We start from the raw sequence: 17,059 nt of genomic DNA, 5'->3' as shown, positions 1-17,059 counted from the left end.
ATGTAAAAAGGTATTAACTTTATAAAACAGTAATAATTATTTAATTTTTGAAAAGTTAAAATGCAGAACAATAATTCACTTATAGAGCAATAATAACATATAATTAGCAAGCCATCTTTTGAGAAACTTGAAAACATACTTCTAATCCTTGAATTCCTTTGGAAAGCTGATTCGGTCTCACTGTTTTTCAATATCTCCTATACACTAACAAAACTTCTATTTCCAACTTAGATCTCTCTTCTGAACTCAAGTCTTAAACCCAATTGCCTATGTGCCAAACACCATTGGATGTTGAATAAGTTCATCAAATTCAATGTATTCAGAACTGGACTCCTAATCTTTTCTTACCAACATTTCTCTCACATAGTTTTTCTTATATTAGTCTGTCAAGTGATGGAAACCCTTCTCTAGTTGCTCAGAATAAAAAACAAAAAGAGAAACAAACCTGGGTATCTTGATATAAATATACATGTATATGGAGAGAGGGAGGATAGCAAATTTTGTCAAATTTAATGTATAAGTAAAGTAATCTGGATGAAGTGTACATAGTAAGCTTTTGTACTACATTCTTAGAATTTTTGTAAGTCAAATTATGTCAAAATAAAAATTTTAAATTAATAAACAAACAAACTGGGAGTCATTCATGAAGCCTTTCTTTCTCATCTCACATCAAATACATCAGGTAATCCAGTTGGCTTTAATACATACATACCTGTCGATTTTGATATAACATTATACATACACATCTGCAGACTGTGCTCATTTCTTGTCACCTCCATTGTTATCAGACCAGCTGATAATAAATTCTAAAATTTTGATTTTGTAAAATACTTTTAGTTTACTTTAATCTACAAAGGATATTTATACTGAAGGTAAAATACAATTTTGGCAGTTATTTTTGTTCATTATTTTCAAAGTGAAAAACCACTGAATTCTGACCTTCATTGTTTCTGTTAAGAAATCAGCTCCACTCTTATTATTGCCCTTTTATCAAACAAATTACGTTTCTTTTCCTCTGGCTACTATTAAGATTTTCTCTTCTTGTTTGTTTTTCAGAATTTTGACTACTGTACACCTTGCAATGTTTTTTCTTCTGTTTTTTCCTGCCTCGAGTTTGCCATTTTTATTGAGGGATTCCATTCTTTCTCTACTCTCATACTGTAACTCCAATTCCACGTTTATTTATCCTGTTGAACATGCAACACATGTCATTCCTACATTCATCTGTTTTATTTTGTCTCTCTACTTCAATCCATTTATTTTCACATTGACTTGCTTTGAGTTCACCAATCCTAATTTTTTGGTTTAAATCTGCCAAATAACCTATCCATTGAGTTCTTAATTTCAGACATTAAAGCTTTTCAGATTTGAATTTGTCCATTTTGTTGTTTTTGGAGATTCAGATTTTCTGGAGAAATTCTTAATGCTTAGATTTATTTGACCCATGTTTTTCTATATAATTGTTTAATACATTTATCATAATTATTTTGATGTCTTTGTCTGCTAACTGTATGTCATGGTTTGAATTATGTCCACCAAAAAATGTGTGTATCAATTTGGCTAGGCCATGATTCCCAGAATTGTGTGGTTGGCCTCCATTTTGTGATTGCAATTTTATGTTAAAGAGGATTAAGGTGGGACTGTAACACCACCTTTACCCAGGTCACATCCCAGATCCAATGTAAAGGGAGTTTCCCTGGGGTGTGGCCTTCACCACCTTTTCTCTCTCAAGAGATAAAAGGAAAGGGAAGCAAGCAGAGAGTTGGGGACCTCATACCACCAAGAAAGCAGTGCTGGGAGCAGAGAGGGTCCTTTGGACCAGGGTCCCTACGCCGAGAAGCTCCTAGTCCGGGGAACACTGATGAGAAGGCCAAGAGAGAGAAAGACTTCCCCTGGAGCTGACGCCCTGAATTTGGACTTCTAGACTACTTTACTGTAAGGAAATAAACTTCTCTTTGTTAAAACCATCCACTTGTGGTATTTCTGTTATAGCAGCACTAGATAACTAAGACACCCTATATATGGATCATCTATACAGCTGAATCTGTTTTTTTTTTTTTTCTTAATTGTGGATAGTATTTTTTTTTTTTGCCTTCTTGCAAGTCTTTTTTTTTAATTATTATTATTTATCATACATTGTGCATAAAATTACTATAGAAGTCCAGATGAAGCTATTTTCCACTGGAGAGGGTGCCTGCTTTTGATTTTTTTTTAAGTCTGTAGGATGTGTGGAGGGGGGCGAGGGTAGAGTTGATAGTTTTACTGAGGTAATTAGAAGTATCGATACTCTGTAGTAGTTTTGGTAACACTGAATTTTCCCAGCCCAGCAATATAAGAGAAATTCAGTTCTTCCCTGAAGAAATTTTCATTTTTATGAAGTAGCATCTTACTCCACCACATGTGTGTCAGCTTGTCATACTGGGGTGGCTTGCGTGCTGCTATGACACGGGAGGACTTGCCATCAGTACGTCAAATATCAACAGGGTCACCCTTGGTGGACGGGTTTCAGTGAAGCTTCCAGACTAAGACTGACTAGGAATGTAACCTGACCCTACGAAGGCCAGTAAATTTCCATTAGTCCTTAAACTAGCCCAAGCCAGATTTGGCTCACCCTACATGTGCAGAAGGGCCAGCTCTGACCGCCAATTGACTTCAACAGAAGATGCTGCAACAGGTGGAATGAGTCGGAAGGAAAATCATCACCCAAACCCTATTCCAAAGCCAGAGGTCCCACAAGAACCATATCGCTTACTGTTTCCTCGCCGCTTTCTAGAATTTTTCCTCCCCAGTATGCCTACACGGCTGCCATCTTGCTGCCCAAATCACACATAAGCCCTGCTTCCCCGTAGCTTGGTGAGTTGGATCTGAGGAACTTCCTCCCAGTTCCTTGCTCTACGCATGCAATAAAGTTACTTTCTCTTTCTCCAAGACTGGTGTCCAGGTAATTGGCATGTCTGAGCGTGCCAGATAATGTTCAGTAACAGGAAGAAGGACCTGGCAGACTTCTTCTGAAAAAATTGGCCAACGAAAATCTTATGAATAGCAACAGAACATTGTCTGATACAGTGCCGGAAGATGAGCCCCTCAGGTTGAAAGGCACTAGCCTGGTGACTCAGTGGACAAGAGCCTAAGGCTGGTAACCAAAAGTTGGCAGTTTGAATCCACCAGAAACTCTCTGGAAACCTATGGGACTGTTCTATTCTGTCCTATAAGATTGCTGTGAGTCAGAATTGACTCAATGGCAATGGGTTATTTGGTTTGGCTCTCTCTATGACCACTTTTCAGTCATTGTTTTCTTATCTAAAATGTAATTTTTTTTTAGATTTATTTATCAAGCAATTTTGTCTTCTTATCCTGACCATTCATTTTCTGTCAGCAATCCCTCACTGATGCAAAGATAGACGGAATACACACACACATCTAGACACGAGTATGAAACTATTGTGACAAAATATATTCTCAAAGTACTGGAAGATTTGGAAGTCTTAAAACTGGATTCTCAATGGGTTTATTTTACCTCTGTCCCAGTTATGTTCTTTCTTTGTATTACTTGTTACTGAATGAGCTCTGATGGCACAGGGGTTAAAGCAGCTAGGCTGCCAACCAGAAGGGCAGCAGTTCAAACCCACTAGTCACTCTTTGGGAGAAAGATGTGGTAGTCTGCTTCCATAAAGATCACAGCCTTGGAAAGCCTATGGGGCAGTTCTACTCTGTCCTACAAGGTCACTATGAGTCAGAATCAACGTGATGGCAATGGTTTAGTTTTTTTTTAGTATTGTTACTAATACATTGTGTATTTCATTTATCTTGTTACATATTTAGAATTACAGTTAAAGTACAAAGAATAATATATACACCTCAACGTTAAATGATATTTATTTTTAGCTAACTACTTCACATAACTGAAGTCATTACACACGACAAATGTCAGTTATTCATCTTTTATTCTTTCTGATTTATTTTATTTAATTTGAATATATGGTCTTCTTACAGATACAATAGCCATTTAGGCAATAATCTTCAAATATCTGGCCATTTTTTATATACATGCATTTATTATCGGCGTTTTCATGTCCTGGTAATTGAAGCCTAGAAGAGAAAATACTTTATATATCAATTGTATTCAAAAAAATCCACAATATTTTGATACAGTAGCAGAAATGCTACTTCATCAGTTCTCTAGCGATACAAATAATGAGGAATATTTTATGTTAAATCCAAAATTCAATATTAAATCTAGAATTGTAATGATAAAAATGCCTCTAATTCTGGCTATCATCTCTGTGACCTCAGGAAATTTAAAGATATTTTCCATTTTTTACTGGGGTTTCCTGAGTTCTCTTATACATAAGGATTTCAGAACAGAGTTCTGATTAAGTCTTCTATTTTTAAAGATTTATTCAACATTACTTTACTGTTAAGATTTGGGGTGGGAAGGGGGAGAGGGAGAGAAAGCCAGGATAATATTTTACTGAGTTCTTCTTATGTGCCATTTTCCAGGGGCTTAAAATGTCTATTAATGTATTTTTACAACCAACCTATGAAATTGATACTATTATTCACATTTTATAGATGAAGGAGCAGAAAACTGAGACACAGAGTAGCTGAATAACAAGAAAAAGACTACCTAATTGACACCTAGGACTCAAATCCAGGCAGTGTATCTTCAGAGACTGTGCTATTAATTCCTACACTAAACTGAGGAAGTTAAAACTGGAAAATTAGAGTATTGGCATAATCAGTATTTCCCAGAGTGTTTCTAACCTTGCTTTAAAACACATAGTGATTCATCTGATCACATCAGGAATCACCCAGGGAATTACATAGGGATATGTTGCTAGAGAAGACAAGACTAGCAATCTACTTCCAAAAGGTCACAGCCTTGAAACGCCTACAGAGCAGTTGTGTTGTGCACATGTGTGGTCTCCATGAGTCAGAACTGATGCCATGGCAACTGTTATGGATTGAACTGTGCCCCCCCACCCCACAGAAAAAAATGTGTGTCAACTTGGCTAGGCCACGATTCCTAGCATTGTGTCATCTGACGTGATTTTCCTGTGTGTTGTAAATCCTACCTCTAGGATGTTAATGAGGTTGGACTAGTGGCAGTTACATTAACGAGGCAGGACTCAATCTAGAAGATTAGGTTGTGTCTTAAGTTAATATCTTTTGAGATATAAAAGAGAAGCTAGCAGAGATGTCATAACACCAAGAAACAGGAGCCAGGAGAATAGGGTGTCCTTTAGTCCCTGTGCTGAGAAGCTTCTCAACAGAGGAAAATTGATGACAAGGACCTTCCCCCGGAGCCAACAAAGAGAGAAAGCTATCCCCTGGAGCTAGCACCCTGAATTTGGCCTCTTAGCCTCCTAGACGGTGAAAGAAGAAATTTCTGTTTGTTAAAGCCATCCACTTGTGGTATTTCTGTTATAGCAGCACTAGATAACTAAGACAGCAGCTAACAATAGCATGCTGGTAGGAAATAAAATGAAAAATTCAAGAAATAAGAATTTGGACTAGAAAATGGCAGTATCAACTATAAAAACAAAAAAGTGAAAAATGGAGCTGAATGATAAATGACAGGTACAGGAACTCAGAGCATGCGTAGTTTGTAGGTCGTAGGGTGGGAGTTTCATCAGTTTTCTAGATCAGCTTATACAAACATTTTTGTAATATATTTCACTGTGTGTATATGTGTGTATTGTATCTAAAGTGTCTGAAAGGAACATTTAAATTAGTAGATTGGAAAGATAGGAGCTTGAAAAATATAACTCAACAAATTAGCCCATAAAAAATTCTGATTTTCAGAATCATTTCTAGTTTTCTACTGTGAATTTCTCGGTAAGTTTCAAACTGTTTTGACCATACAATACAGTACAAAATGGACTAGGTATATGAACATCTGGTGTAGAGATATTTGTTCTATAATGATACAGAATTATTTCATTGCTTTAAATCTTCAGGCCCTATTGCCTCCACAATCTGACAGTAGGATGTCTGAATGATTACATAACTCATTTTGGATAATGGTAGTTGCTTTGCCAATGGAGGTTTATAAGGATGTTTGGCTTTTCAAAACCTATTAGTTGGAGTTTTACTGTTAGTATTTGAGCCATGTATTTTGTCGAATTCTGTCATCAGTAGTAAGAACTTTCTTTTTGTCACATTCCCCCCATTCAATTGTTGATGGTTTGATTACACAACATATTAGAAAGCCAAGAGAAGATGTTTCTAGTCTATGGTCATAATATTTGTGATGTTGAGCTGAGATAAATTATAGCATAATGGATCTCAAACTATAGCGTATATTATAATTTCATTGAATTCTTTTTTATAATATAATAGTATGCATTCTAATTCCAGATGGTTTAATAAAGTCATCTGAGATAAGGTCTGGAAATCTTTAATTTTAGCAAGTATGTAGTGAGTAGAATATGTCCTTTAAAATTCATGTCCACTTGGAACCTCAGAATGTGACCTTATTTGGAAATAGGATCTTTGCAGATGTAATTAAAATAAGGATAGAGACGAGATCATACTGGATTAGAGTGAGCATGAAATCCAATGAGAATGTCCTTATAACAGACAGAAAATAACACGCAGCGGCACAGAGGAGAAGGCGATGTGAAGATGGAGGCAGAGCTTCGGGGACGAGTCTACAAGCCAAGTAACACCAAGAATTGCCAGTGACAGAAGCTAGGAGAGAGGCATGGGACAGTTTCTCCCTTAGACTCTCCAGAAAGAACCAACTCTGCCAACACCTAGGTTTCGAATATTTGGTCTCCTGAACTTGAACTGTGAGCAAATTAATTTCTGTTTACCCAGTGTCTGAGTCATCTAGTGCTGCTCCAACAGAAATACCACAGGTGGATGATTCTCTCAGTCCAGTAGACTACAAGTCCAAATTCAGGGCATCAGCTCCAGGAGAATGCTTTCTCTGTTGGCTCTGGAGGAAGATCTGTGTCACCAATCTTCCCTTGGTCTGGGAGTTTCTCTGCACAGGAACCTCAAGTCCAAAGGACACACTCTGCTCCCAGCACTGCTTTCTTGGTGGTATGAGGTTCTAATGTGCCTCTGCTCACTTCTGTCTTTTATATCTCAGAAAAGATTGGCTTAAGACACTAGCCAATCTTGTATACCTCATCAGTATAACTGTTGCTAATCCATCTTATTAGATCGTAGTGATTGAATTTACAACACATAAGGAAATCATATCAGATTACAAAATGGTACACAATTATACAGTACTGGGAATCATGACCCAGCCAAGTTGACAGATATTTTGGGGGACACGATTCAATCCATGACACCCAGTTTGTGGTAATTCATTATGGAAGCCATAGGAAACTAATGCAACGTACACTGGGTGATTTTGATCCATAAGTTCTAGAGAGGTAGAAAATGTACATTAAGAAAATCTCATAGGGTGAAACAAACTACATTAAAATTAAAAAGTCAAATCTGATAAGGGCTTATTTTATAATTGTATGCAAGTTTATTTATTCAATTATTTTATTACTAAAATGCAAAAAGATAATATCTCAATCATAGAACTGATCAACAATATAAAAGAGATACATAAGTAGGCTTTAGCTTAGTACAGTAACTATCTTACTCTCCCTTTTCCCATTCATCCTGCCTTTTCCTGGTTGGTTTATGATGCACACATCTGTCATGAAATCTAATATCTATCCATACCAGACTAAATATTTAGGTTTGGAAGATAATAATGTTTTTATTCTGGGCTAAAATTTTTAAACAGCAAGAGACTTACTCGTCCAGGGTAAGAGCTGTACCATCTAGCCAAACCCATTTCAGTTGACTACTGCTGTAAAATGAACTGATCCAGAACTTTTGCTGATTCATACTACAATGCATTTTTGACAATTGTTTTATGAATTTCTGCAGAGTTAGAGAAAAATAAATCAGAAATTAGAACTTTCCCTGAGAAAAAGTAGTATAATGATTGAAATATATATATTTTATCAACTTCCCTTTGAAGTCTCTGTTCTGTAATATCAAACGAATCTGGAGGGTTTAATTCTAGGCTTTTTTAGCCACATGCTGAATACCAGTAACTAGTGACTTCTTTATTCACTAAGCAATATTTTTTTTTAGTCCACATTATATTCTAGACATCGTCTTACTTAATGGGCTCTAACGTGAGCAAACATGCCTGATAGCTGCTGGCATTTAGACAAGACACTGAAAAACAAAAAAGACATTTAGTGTATACATTAAATAGTGGCACATACTACAAGAAGAGAAGAACAAAATCAAATAAAAAGGTACCGCAGCATTGCAGGGAATTTTAACAGGTCTTGGTGAACCAAAAAATATTTCCAAGGGGATTGTTTAAGAAGGTAAATACTTAAAGATGATGATGCATTAACCTGGAGAAGAAGACATTTGAAGTAGAGAGGTGGAGAAGGTAAAATATTTCACAGACAAATGAATTTGAAAATTATGGACAAGAAAGAGCAAAGAGGGAACATGGTGACTTTAAAGAAGTTCAATACATCTGGAAGCAGACCGTGCTTCTCTGAGAACAAGGTGGTGGAGAGTCTAACTTCAGAGAAGACCAGATAAATAGGTAGGTAGGATTTGCGTTATGTATGACACTGTACACATATTAACATATTTTACTTTATCCTAAGTGCTGAGGAAAGCTACTTAATGGTTATTAAATTGCACATCCAAAATTACAGTCAAAATATGAAGATAATTGTACATTATTCAAGGTGGTTTAGAATACAAAATTTGGTTGATTGTTATAATTCTTAACTTTCTGTCATAATAAATCTCACTGAAACAAACTCTTTTCTTTACCATTTCTTTTTCAGTATTCCACTTAACAAATCTTGAACCTAAATTCATACAATAAGGATTACATTTGATCCAAGGAAGTCTGTCTCTTGAAAAATAGTAGCAGTACTCTCCATGTTGATGCCATTGACTTGAACAAGAAGGACATTCCCAAACTACGTAAAATAAAATCAGAATATAATTGAGTATCTTTCATCAGTGAAAGTTCACATGCAAATCTACTCTGTACATAACCAAAAATCCATTTGAGTTTCACACTATAGAATTTATGCACTATGATGTTAGATTCATCATAAATTAATAGTTAACTTCTTTGGAAATATTTTGGTCTTTAAGAGTATTAAGATACATATAAACCCTTTACCGTCGAATCTATTCCAACTCATAGCGACCCTATAGGACAGACTAGAACTGCCCCATTGGGTTTCCAAGGAGAGGCTGGTGGATTTGAACTACCAACCTTTTGGTTAGCAGCCTGAGCTCAGGGAAATCAAAATTTTTTAAAAATCACAAAATTTTAAAATCATAAAGTGGAAATGTCACCAAAAACATATCCAATATATATGTTCTTATTGTAAATATAATGCTCTTGGTGTTCTAAATGAAAAAGAAGCATGCATACATTTATAACAGGGAAAGATATTTTTAAGCTTCAGAACTTAATGAGGAATACATAAATAAAATCATAAACAGGTACCCACCAAGACAGTCAAGACTTTTTAATCTTTCTCAGGTAGTGCCATGATGTGGGTGCTATAGGGCTGCTATGAGTTGGCATTAGCTCCACAGCAACAGGTTTTTTTTTTTTTTTTATTGTTATTTATAAGACTACACAAGATATATTCTTTCAAATACAAGTAGATTTGACTTAAAGCCATTTATATGCATCCACTTATATGTATCAAGCATGATAGTTGATATATAGTTAATTTTTCCCTCTCTTCTGCAAATAAAATGATGACTCTGGGACTCTATTCCAAAATTACCCATTTTATTTGCTTCTGCGTTGAAGGAGAGATTTCCTGGATATCCTTCTGCTTTAAACGACTTCTGACTCACTGAAAAGAATTCAGAAACATCAGTTTTAAGCTAAGAAAGAAAAATAATTGGGTATTCCTATATGCAAGACCCTGTACTAAATTTGGAAGTACAAAGATAACTAATAAAACATCACTTGCTTCAAAGAACTCAAATTAAATGAAAGAGTCATAAACATAAAAATCAAATTACAGTACAAGCATGATAAGTTCATAAAGTGACTGATCACAGAGAAGAAAAAAACTTAATTCTAATAAGTGTAAGCAAGTTTTTCACAGACAAGGAAGAAAAAAAAGCATTTCTGGTAAAGGAAACATGAGAAAAATATTAAGGCATTAAGTCCATGATATGCTTAGAAAATAGCCAATAATTTGATATGTCTCTAAAAAAAAAAATCTCTGCTTCTGTGCACAGAACGTTATACCTGGTCAAGTAATTGAACTGAATTAAAAATGTGTTATCTTAATTGATATCCACTCTGTGAGTAATTAAAATGCAGGTATCTATTCTATAGAGACTTACACTTTGTGGCCAAGATTCCAACAAACAATAGAAGTACCAAGCAAATGATCCAGAGAATCACTGCGGTTAATTTCCAAAAGGAAGATGGAGCAGGAAGATCTAAAGAAAGAGATTAATAAGTCTTGTGACGTCAGTTTCTAAGTGTTTGTTTAGAGTTCTGCTTCTGTTTAATGTGGAAGGATGCAAGAGAGCAAGTCTTGCATCCTAAAAACAGGGCAAGTAAGATACTGTATAAAATCATAACTTTGTGAGCAAGTCAGACAACTGAATTCAAAAGGCAACCAGGTGAGCTTCTGTGGAGAATCGGAACACAAATTCTGCTTTACCTTTGGCAAAGCATAGGAAGAAGAGGTTGCAACCATAAAAGCAAGTTGAAAAACAAACAAAAAACACCAACATTTGGATTTTTAACAAATTCTTCAAGGCTAAAGTTAAAGGCAAGCTATCATGAGACTGTAGTTCACACCCACTTGACTACTGTTTCCTGTGGATTCCAACTGAGTGCTCAAAGAAAGATGTGGGGAGAGCAGAATACATGAGAGACCCTTTTCCGTGCCACAGCTCTAAAGGATCTGCCAAGGTTTGAGGGTTTAGCAGACACACCTGGAGAGAACCATCCATGCTCAGGGCCTCGGCTAAGTAAAAGGTGGTAAGTCAGCAGCTCCTGAGGGATAGACACAATACTCATTCAGTGCACTGGACGTCCTGTCTCTGAGACAAGCTTCCACTGGCGAAAACCAAAAAGCAAACCAGTTGCCATGGAGTCAATTCCAAATCATGGCAATCCCATGTGTTGCAAAGGAGAACTGTGTTCCATAAGGATTTCATGGCTGTAGGCTTTTAAAAGTAGACCAGCCAACCTTATTTCCAAGCTGCCCCTGGGTTGGTGTCCACCACCAATCTTTCTGTTAGTAGTCTGATGAATTAGCCAATGCAGCTAACAGCATAAGGGTTAAAAAATAAAACACTGGATTAGAGTCTACTTACTAGCTGTGTGACCTGGGAAACTTAATTGCTCTCAGATTTAGTTTTCCCATCTGTAAAATAATGATAGCAGTGCCTAACCCATAGGGTTGTTTGAGGTTAAATAAATTATTATATTGTGAATGCTTAGAAGGGCTCCTGGATTATAGTAAATGACCAACAAGAATCAGTTTATTATTATTTAAAAAATGGGAAAACATAAAATCTACATGCCTGAGAGCAGGTCCAGAAACCATCTGATTTGGCTCAAAAGTCAAGAATACATTAAAATATTGAGGTGCCCAATACTAAAAACAGGGGATGAGAAGGTGGGCTGTATAAACGGAATTAACTAAAGCTTTTTGCAAACATCCCATTCTTACCCTATGCAACTTGGAATGTTTTTTTTCTCCTACCCCTGGAAGAGACAGTAGAGAAATGGAGATTATAAACCAAGTACACTACAGACTCAGGGATACTAGACGCAACGGCAGGTGGATGGGAGTTACTGGAAGGCAAACAGGAAAGCAAGTGACAGCTTTTATACTGATGTCCTCTGCCTTGAGTCACACTGCATCCAGAATTTGCATAGACAGGTGTACAATCCCAGTTAGGAGGCTAAGAGATTTTCCTCTGGGTCAGCCTAGAAAAGACCCACAGGTATTGACATAAAATAATCCTGCCTCCAGTGAAGTCCTATCTTCATTTAAGGCTTTTAATCACCTTTACAGGACATTTATAAAAATGGATCTACAGGTATTTGAATAAAGTGCCCAAAATGAAAACTAGACACCAACTCTAATACAATATGGACATTTAAAGGAAAAAAGATATAGCTAGAATTAGAAGAATTTTTTTTAATTCTGTTATGTGAATTCTTCAGATGAAATAATTAATTTTTAAAAAAGCATGAAGTTATTTTATAAAAATGGAAAAGTGAGAAAATAAGAGAGACACAGTAGACATAGGATAGCTAAAATTTAATAATCGATACAAAACAAAACAGAAATTTTCTCTTAATGTGTCACAGAAATATCTGTTAGAGAACAGAAAATTTACAGGATGAATAAAATTAGCAGTTCAACTCAAAGTTTCAAAAGTCACATAAAATTTCTGGAAAATGAGAAATAAAGACTATGTCCCCAGACTGAAAATCTATATAAATGATGTAAATGAAGGATGGGCAATGCCCATATCAGGTTCAAGTGACAGCCAGGCAACAGCGAGTAGAAAGGCTGAGGCAGGAGCTTGCCTGGTTTGTCTGAGGCAAGTGAGGAGCCAGTGAGTCTGAGCAAAGTGAATGACGAGCAGACTGGTAGGGATGCTGTCACAAAGCAAGGAGAAGAGTCAATGGCAGCTTGGCATAGGGTGTTGGCAAAGTGGTGAAAGTGATAAAATTCGTGTATCTTAAAGAAAAAGATAACAGGATTTGTTGATGCAGACTGTCAGAGAGAGATGAATCAAGAATGAGTTTCAAGTTTTTTGGTATGAATAATTGAAAACATGAAATTGTAGTTAAGGTAAGTGGGGAAAACTATAAGAAAGCGTTTACAGAAATAATCTTCGGAGTTCAGTTTAGGACATATTATTTTGAGATCTCTATTGCCATCTGAAAAGGAAATTTAGAGTAAGAGATTGAGTAGTTAAGTCTGGAATTCAGAGGAGAAATCCAGGATGGATATAAATTTTGAATCATCAGCACATAAATGATATTTAAAGCTGAGACTGGATGAGATCACTTAAAGAGTAAATGCAAAATGAAAGATAAGAAAGAAGACTGAGTCCAATGGCACTTCAATATTTAGAAATTAGGGAGAATATGAAAGGAGTTTCCCCAGGAACCGGGACGGAAGCAACAGTAAGATGGGAAGAAATTCAGGAGAGTGAGGTGTCCTGGAAGACAGCAAGGTCAAATACCAGTGACAGGTCAAGTAAGATAAAGACCAAAACTGACTGTTGAATTAGAATGGGAGGTCTTTAGAGTTAGAGAGATCATTGTTAAATGCTTCATTTATCTTGACTGACGCTATGAATTAGCCAATGCTCATATTCTCATTTTTTTTAATGCAGGAAAATTTGAGAACAGGTAAATTAGATAATCTGACCAAAATTACACAACTTGCAATGGGGGGGTTGGGGGGGTTAACATTCAAGGTATGGTAGTATGATATAAGAGCCTGTGAATTATAGTGATGCTGATCCCACTGTAGATATATTATCAACGTGGTTGTTACCACCAGATCTCTCTAGATATTAGGATTATTTTTAATTTGCAAATTCTTCTTTACAATTTCCTACATAACTTGAATTTTAAATTTAGACAATATCATTTCCATTTTTAACAATAATAAAATGTTTTTAAAATAAAAGATTGTGTTGTATAATTGTTTAGCCATATGGAGAAAATTACAGTGTAGATCCTCACCTATAACTATGCAATAAAATAACATTAATGTTAAATGAAATAAATGATGGATTAACTACAGAGGAATCTCTGTAGTGTGCAAATTTATATATAGAAGTAAAAATATTCCATCAGCTAAATGGCTAATAGGCATGAATATAATTTTATAACTGAAGTATGTAGTAGAAGTCCAAGACAAATGAAAACATATGCCATAAAATGACTTGTATCAAGAACATAACAGACTATCTTAGAAGAGCCAAAATCTAGAAACAACATCAACAGATTGGGTGAACAATTTGTGGAACATTCATTCAAACAGCAGAATGTTACTCAGCAGTCAGATGGAATGAAGTAGAAGATGTAAACCAATCTATGGTAATAGATATTAGAAGAATGGATACTGTTTGAGATTTGACTAGGTAGAGGAATAAAAGTACATCCTAGGGTGATAGAATTACTCTGTATGTTGATTGGAGCTTGGGTACACATTTGTCAAAACTTACCAGATTTAGGAGCCATGTATTTTACTACAGGAGTCAGTTGCTAACTGAAAGGTTGGAGGTTTGAGTCCACCCAGAGGCACCTCAGAAGAAATGTCTACTGATCTACTTCCCCCAAAATTAACCATTGAAAATCCTATGGAGCATAGTTCTATTCTTATGCCCATGGAGTCGCCATGAGTCAGAGTCAACTTGATGACAGCTAGTGGTATTTTACTGTATGTAATTTATACCCCAATTAAAAAAAAAGATATATTACAGCACAGGAAGTATAAGTGACAAATAAATATGTAAATGTTTATTCAATTTCTATAATAATCACAGAAATGTAAAATTAAATGTGTTATAACTATTTACATATCAAAAATAATTTTAAAAACTACAGTATTCAATGACTTCAAAGGCAGAAAATGTATCCAATACTGGTGAAGTTATACATTGTTAAACAGTTGAGGTACGCAAATTATCAATATTTATCCAGAATCTTTGTATTATTTATAAACTTTTACCCAGTATTTCCACTTCTAGGATCTACCTACCTTTATTATCTTAGGTGCAAGAGAGGATAAAGAGCTACAGAAAATAATGTATGTGCTTGTTTTCTCAGCTCCCATGGGGTTTAGTTCTGTCATAGAACCACAGATGAGAAAGACTAGTACTTTTCTAGCACTGTTCTGGATGCACAGCAGATAAGTTAATTCATCACATATAATGCATGCTTTGGCGCATTTGGGTTTTATTCTCTCACAGAAATCTAATTAAGAAGTACACACTCATTGCCAACAAGTACCCTTCCAAAATCAAGAAAATGAATGGAGATAGATATCCCATATTTCAACATATTGTTGTATTATCCATAAAAGTTAAAAAAAAAATCCTAGATAGCTAATAATAACATAAGCAAATTGATTTTGTGCTAGAGCACATAGTCATTAAAGTATTTTTTACATTAAATATTTAAAGATACCCAGAGACATGCATACAATATATATTAAACAGCATAATATAATGTTACATTCTCATGCTTCTATGAATCTATCCAAAAAAGATAATCAGAGATATGGTATAAAATTTAGTATAAAAGGAAGAGGAGGAGAAGGAAAATGAAGAAGAAAGAGATAAATTCTAAATTTCTATGTATCAGAAAGGTTAATTAAATAAATCAGCGTGAATTCATATATTGGAGTATTGTATGTATATTTTGTTTTTTTAAAAACACTTCAATAAAGAGAAAAATAGTTTTTTGATTAGTCAGTGAAAAACGTAGGTTGCAAAATAATATACACATTAATATTCTATAATAATATATATTAATATTCTTATCTATCTAAACATATTCAATTTTATGCATGAATACATGAATATTTATATTATATAGAAACAAGGGCTGTAGAGTAAACCTGAATTAACTTTTGTTAAAAGAAAGACTTTTGTTAAAAGGAAAAAAATAGAAAATTTATTTAAACGATACATATTATTTTAGAATGAAAACAAAATATTTTACCGTTAATAACTACCTTTCTCTTCTATGATTTTTTTCTTTTTTCTTTATAACCATGAACACATCACCACGTATTTGGAGTAAGTCTTGACCATTGACTTGGAAACAGTTAAACCTGGGCGTTAAACATGAAGGTCGACTAACACTTCCAGAAACATTGATGATTTTTTTATTTACACAAGTGCCAAGTGAAACAGGGATCCTCATATATGTCAATCCTTAGTTATGGGTGCCTGAGTTTAGATAAACATCAAGGAATTTATTTTAGGGCATTTACTTAAAATTAGAAAAGTCAGAAAAACATGGAGCTCATTGTTAGAAACGATAGTTATTTAAGAGTCGTCTTTGAACTTCACAAGTTCCACAAGTTACTAAAAATGGACATTTTGAAAAGGCCATTAAACATCCATCAATCTCTGTTTATTGATTTGTGTACTGGGAATAAAAATAAAAACAACCTTGTAGAGTTCTTTTTGTTATTAATTTACATGTGTGAAAGCTTTTTTATAAACTGTGAAAAAACTAAACAGATATGGTTAGGTAAAAATAAATTTAAAAAATTTAGATGATGACTCTAGACTATTCTATTTTGGCAAAATGAAAAACAAGAATAATGGTGAGGTACATTATTTTACATACATGTACACAGATACAAATAATAATTTCATTAATGAAAATTCTCTATACAAGTCTCAAGGGAACTGCATACAATGGTAAGAGGAAATGTTCACCAGAAAAAACAATTTCTGAATATATTTTAGACAGTATAGGACAAGTTTTTTTTTTTTCATTGTGGACAGTATATTGTAATATTGAAGACACTTCCTCTTTAATCACATGGAAATGTGTATAAAATAAATAATACTATAATAATAAGGCAATGTAAAAAAATTGATATATAATTAATTGAAGCCCTATTTAAAAATAATAACACATCCTAGTGCAAATAGTAAATATCCATTTAACGTAAGATAAAATGAACCACTAAATCAGTATGTAGTATACATCTAACAATTTCACGTATTGATTTACATTTGGTAAATGCAAATTAACAGCAATGAAAATACCAGGTAAAGTGAATTCCAAATGATAGGAAGATAATTAAACACCATTAAATCATATGGTTCATTAAAATTATAACATTGTAACAAGTGCATCAAATTAGAAGTATAACACTTTTAAAGAGATCTATTTTTTACACATTATGCTGGCAGTATATATAAGTCTTTATTTAATTTTGAAAATAGATAATAAGAAAAGAATAATCCCCCAATCACTGCAAATGTGTTAGAATAGTGAAATTAT

This window comes from Trichechus manatus, unplaced genomic scaffold, assembly GCF_000243295.1.
Source record: "Trichechus manatus latirostris isolate Lorelei unplaced genomic scaffold, TriManLat1.0 scaffold00584, whole genome shotgun sequence".
In the NCBI taxonomy this organism is placed as follows: domain Eukaryota; kingdom Metazoa; phylum Chordata; class Mammalia; order Sirenia; family Trichechidae; genus Trichechus; species Trichechus manatus.
This window is presented reverse-complemented; position numbering follows the sequence as displayed.